The sequence below is a fragment of the Anolis carolinensis genome, chromosome 3 (genome assembly GCF_035594765.1).
Source record: "Anolis carolinensis isolate JA03-04 chromosome 3, rAnoCar3.1.pri, whole genome shotgun sequence".
Taxonomy (NCBI): Eukaryota; Metazoa; Chordata; class Lepidosauria; order Squamata; family Dactyloidae; genus Anolis; species Anolis carolinensis.
In genome coordinates this window covers 93,338,896-93,344,206 of record NC_085843.1, presented here as the reverse complement: position 1 = coordinate 93,344,206, position 5,311 = coordinate 93,338,896, and the positions used below count along the sequence as shown (strand labels likewise).

The 5,311-nt window shown below is 39.2% G+C and overlaps 1 long non-coding RNA gene across 1 annotated transcript; it reads right to left on the bottom strand.

Moving 5' to 3' along the window:
- Positions 1–422: 422 nt before the first annotated feature.
- LOC134297500 (uncharacterized) lies at positions 423–4,946 on the bottom strand. Its single transcript, XR_010004260.1, has 2 exons — positions 4,715–4,946; positions 423–881 (listed from the first exon to the last, which is right to left on the bottom strand). It is a non-coding gene; the product is annotated as an uncharacterized LOC134297500 (long non-coding RNA).
- Between the last annotated feature and the right edge of the window lie 365 nt (positions 4,947–5,311).

The window sequence follows — 5,311 nt, the reverse complement described above, 5'->3', positions numbered from 1 at the left end:
ATTTGGGACTTGAGTGAAAGAAATCCCAAATCCACCCTCAGCTCCTTTATTCTTTGTGGTGCTGCGTCGATGGAGTATTTCTACTTAATCAAATTTCAAAGAGGGATAAAAATCTAATTTCTTGAAGGATGTATAAGTGTGATCCTTATGGTAGCAGTGTTAAAGGGATTATTCTTTTCACTTGGCTGAGTACTTTTTGTCACAATAGTGCTTCTTAAGGAAGGCCCCCCTCCCCTCCCAACCTAATATGCCAGGACCAGCACCATATTTCTTCTCATTAGCTAAAACTGTTGCCCTCTTTCCAGGAAACATGGCAAAGACAGGAGCTTGTGTATTAGTCCATGAATCACAACTTCAAATAATGCCACCTTGCAATGCTCCTATCATGAGCAGCATCTTTTATGAGTAAAATAGAAGAAGATTATTATACAAAGGTAGACAAATTTATTTTACAGGAGACAATTCACAAAGGACTAACTGAAAGTACACATTTATTACATCAAATATTGAAAGACTGTGACTATGAGGGCAAATTTCACCTAGCTGTATAATTTTTACAGGCCAACAGGTTTTCCTCAGATTGCTGCTTATGTAAAAATCCTCCAGCAACCGTCTAATAATGTAAGGACATTACCATTACTGCTTACTGAACTATCTGGATGATTTCCTAAACCCCACTTTGTTAAAATTTCTTCTTTCTTCTTTACTTTTTGGAGGAGTACAGAAATGAAGAGGGTGGTGCTGCCAATCTTCAGCCATAGCCGTTTGACCTTTTCTGTCTCACAAATTCTGCGAACCTGCTTATCAATGGAAAAGGCCTTAATTTTCCAATATTGTGAGGAGATTCTTTAGTCACTGTCTTGAAGTGGCTGTGGTTCAATCTGTTGGGTAATGATGGAAACTGTATATAACAAGATTCTTCTCAGATGACTTTAAAAGTATAGAGCTGCATGTATTCCTCACCATGAGATGTTGAACTTTCATGCTGAACTTTCTCAACTTGGTGGATTACATTTATCTGATAGTGGAAACTACATGTTTTTGTTGCTGAGTGCATTGGGGCTGATATATGTGAGGTTTAGAGGGTGCAGACCTCAGACCCCTTTAGGGTCAGAACTTCATGACTCATGGGTAGAAGAGGGGATCACCTTCAGGAACAATTTTCCTCCCTGACAAATGAGGCTGAGTGACATGGAAGCTCCTTCTACATTGTTAGCACTGTAGAAAAATGGGAGACATAGTCCGTGCTTTGGATTTAAGTGGACTCACCTATTTTTTAAAATCTGAATATTGTTAAAATGACATTGCTCTGCCCCCCCCCCAATTTTGTCATTTAAAAAAATGTGGGTCCAGTAAATACTATACATTATATCACACATCTTTAGTTATTCCTCTGACTGAAAATAAGAGAAGCCATCCTAAGCAATTACTGGCCTGGTGACCTTTTTATCTAGATACTAGCTGTGCTCGGCCACGCATTGCTGCGGCGTTGTCTGGTGGTATTGGTGAGAAATTGTTGAGGTAGTGGTGGTATTGAATGTCTGTTGTATGGTTGTCTTTATGTTTAGTATGCATTTGGTTGTTTGTGTACTGTGAAAGTGGTGAGGATAGAGGGGTCTATGTCCCTGTGTAGTATTGTATAGTATCTATACGTTTTCCATGTGTTGTGAATGCTTGGATTGCGTCCTGCTGCATAGTAGAAAGGGTTGGGCTGGATGGCCCTTAGGGGTCTCTCCAAACTATTGGATTCTATGCTTCTATCATCATCATCATCATCATCATCATCATGTAGAGACTGGATGGACATCTGTAGGGAGTGCTTGAATTGTGTCCTCTTGCATGGTAGAAGGAAGTTGATCTGGATGATCCTTAGGGGTCACTCCAAACCTTAGGATTGTATGATGTTGTTGTTGTTGTTGTTGTTGTTGTTATTATTAGTAGTATTGAGAGGCTGAGTGGCCATCTGTTGGGAGTGCTTGGATTGTGTCCTGCATGGCAGAATTGGGTTGGACTGGATAGCCTTTAGGGGTGTCTCCTAACTGTCTGATGCTATGATACGATGTGTATTATTATTGTGCAGATATTGGATGGCCATCTGTCAGGAGTGGTTGGATTGTGTCCTCCTGCATGATATAAGGAAGTTGAACTGGATGATCCTTAGGGGTATCTGCTAACCTTAGGATTGTATGATATTATTATTATTATTATTATTATTATTATTATTATTATTATTATTAAGAGGCTGGCTGGCCATCTGTTGGGAGTGCTTGGATTGTATCATCCAATGGCAGAGTTGGGTTGGGCTGGATGGTCTTTAGGGGTCTCTCCTAACTGTCTGATTCTATTATTTGATTTGTATTATTATTGTGCAGTTCTTGGATGGCCATCTGTTAGGAGTGCTTGGTTTGTGTTGTCCTGCATGGTAGAAGGAAGTTGAACTGGATGATCCTTAGGGGTGTCTCCTAACCTTATGATTGTTTGGTCTTCTTCTTCTTATTGTTATTATTGTTGTTGTTGTTGTTATTATTATTATTATTATTATTATTATTATTATTATTATTATTATTATTATTATTGAGAGGCTGAGTGGCCATCTGTTGGGTGTGCTTGGATTGTGTCCTCCATGGCAGAATTGGGTTGGACTGGATTACCACAGTAATTTTTTCATATTACAGTAGAATCTCACTTATCCAACATTCGTTTATCCAGTGTTCTGGATTATCCAACGCAGTCTGCCTTTTAGCAGTCAATGTTTTTGTAGTCAATGTTTTAAATTCATTGTGATATTTTGATGGTAAATTTGTAAATACAGTAATTACAACATTGCATTACTGAGTATTGAACTACTTTTTCTGTCAAATTTGTTGTATAACATGATGTTTGGTGCTTAATTTGTATAATAATTACCTAATTTGATGTTTAATAGGCTTTTTCTGAATCCTTTCTTATTATCCAACATATTCACTTACCCAACGTTCTGCCGGCCTGTTTATGTTGGATAAGTGAGACTGTACTGTATATTTATAATCTTATATTATCTGTTTAGAACTGGATTATATGAGGCCCCTTCTACACAGCTGTATAAAATGCACACTTAAGTGAATTATCTGGCAGTGTGGAGTCAAGATAATCCAATTCAAAGCAGAGAATATAAGATTAGAAATGGGTAATATAGCTGTGTGGAAGGGCCTTGAGTCTACACTGCCATATAATCCAGTTAAAATTAGAAAATCTGTATCTTATAGGCAGTGTGGAAGAGGCCTGAGGCCTAACTGTGCCTGTCCCCTGGGCTGAGTAGGTTACTAGGAGACCAAGTGGGCAGAGCTTAGCCCTCTAACTGGCAGCAATTGGATAAAAACAATTATTCCTTTCCCTCTAATTAGGACTTTATTTTTCTTTTCTTTTTGTTGTATCAACCCAGAGCTGTGGATGATGGGTTGTGTTGTCAAATTTCGAGGTTGGGGGGCCTGTGGTTTTGTTGTTTTGTCCGCTGCCCTGATTCCATCATTCTTATATTCCATCACTCTATATGTAGATTACTTAGAAGTGGTTTCCTTCAGGCAAAATCCATTCCAGACCATATTGTTCCTTGAAAAAGGTGCTCAGAACATATGTAACATTTAGCTACCAACATGAGAAACAACAGGTTACAGGCAGTAGCAAAACAATAGACATAGCCATAGGGATAGTTACATATGCTCAATTCTCAAGATGGAAGGCTTAACCTTCGGGGCCGGGCTGTGGCGCAGGCTGTTGAGCAGCTGCAATAAATCACTCTGACCATGAGGTCATGAGTTCGAGGCCAGCCCGTGGCGGGGTGAGCACCCGTCAATTAAAAATAAAAAATATTCCCTGCTCGTTGCTGACCTAGCAACCCGAAAGATAGTTGCATCTATCAAGTAGGAAATAAGGTAACACTTATAAAAAAAGTGGCGAGGCAAATTTAACTAATTTATGACCTGGAATGAGGAAGTGCTGTCAGAGTGGATGATGAAGCAGCTGCTCCCCCCCTGTGGCCAGAATCGAACATCCCCTCAGGAGGTTAAATTGCCTCTGCGTCTGTCTGTCTCGGTCTCTGTTTGATGTGTTTATGGGCATTGAATGTTTGCCCTATGTGTGTATAATGCGATCCACCCTGAGTCCCCTTCGGGGTGAGACGGGTGGAATATAAATACTGTAAATAAATAAATAAATAAATAAAACCTTACCCTTAAGTTGGAATGAATTGCTATAGTCTAGATTCTTCTCACCACTTCTTCTTGTTCTTCTCTTCACTTAGAAGCATAAAGTTGGAACAGACCATATGGACCATTCAGTTCAACCCCTTGCTACGCAGGAACACACAAAGCACTCCCAACAGATGGTCACCCAGCCTTGGCTTAAAAACTTCCACAGAAGGAAACTCGACTGCATTCGGAGGCAGCATATTCCACTATAAAACAGTTCTTACCTTCAGGAGGTGCTTCCTAATGTTTAGGTGGAATCTCTTTTCCTGCAATTTGAATCCACTGCTCTGCATTCTTAAGCTTGCCCCCCTCCTCAAATATTTAAGCATTTCAAATATTTAAACATGGCTATAATTTCTCATCCCAGCCTTCCCTTCTCCAAGCTAAACATACCCAGCTCCCTAAGCTGCTCCTCATAGGCCTTGGCTTCCAGACTTTTTAAAATTTTGGTCGCCCTTTTTTGGACACAGAGTGGTACTATCACTTACCTCAATCTAGAAACTATACTTCTTGTTCTTCTTAAATTGGGATGAAGTTTTGGGGTTTAGATTCTTCTCATCACTTCTCCTTGTTCTACTGAATTTATAATGAAGCTTTGTGGTCTAGGTTTTTTTCATAACCTCTGGTACAGAACTATGGAAAAATAGCAAATATTTATAGCAGTATAATATAGCCAGCTAGAATACCTATAAATACTAAAAAGGGAACACACATTTAAAATATATATAATTTGATACAGTTAATGAACAAATAGGTTTATCTGTGATTATCCTTCCATTGCTGTCCATATCGAATACTCTTGCAGTGTCAATTGTGAATATGGATTGGACATATGATCATATTTAGTAGATAGCCTGCTGTAGCGAAAAGCGTAATAATATGGGAAATTTAGAACTTGTTATAATAATTAAGACATAACTTGCCTTGCAGGGTTGGTGGGTGAACCGCCATTTTGTAGCACTCGGAATCTGACATCAAGAGAGGAGTTAATTTACATAGCAGTGACCGGATTGGTCACATGTGCCAGAGTTTAAAAGTGTAGTTGGCAGTTGGCAGTTAGGAGAGCAGCTGAACATTCTAAAGCA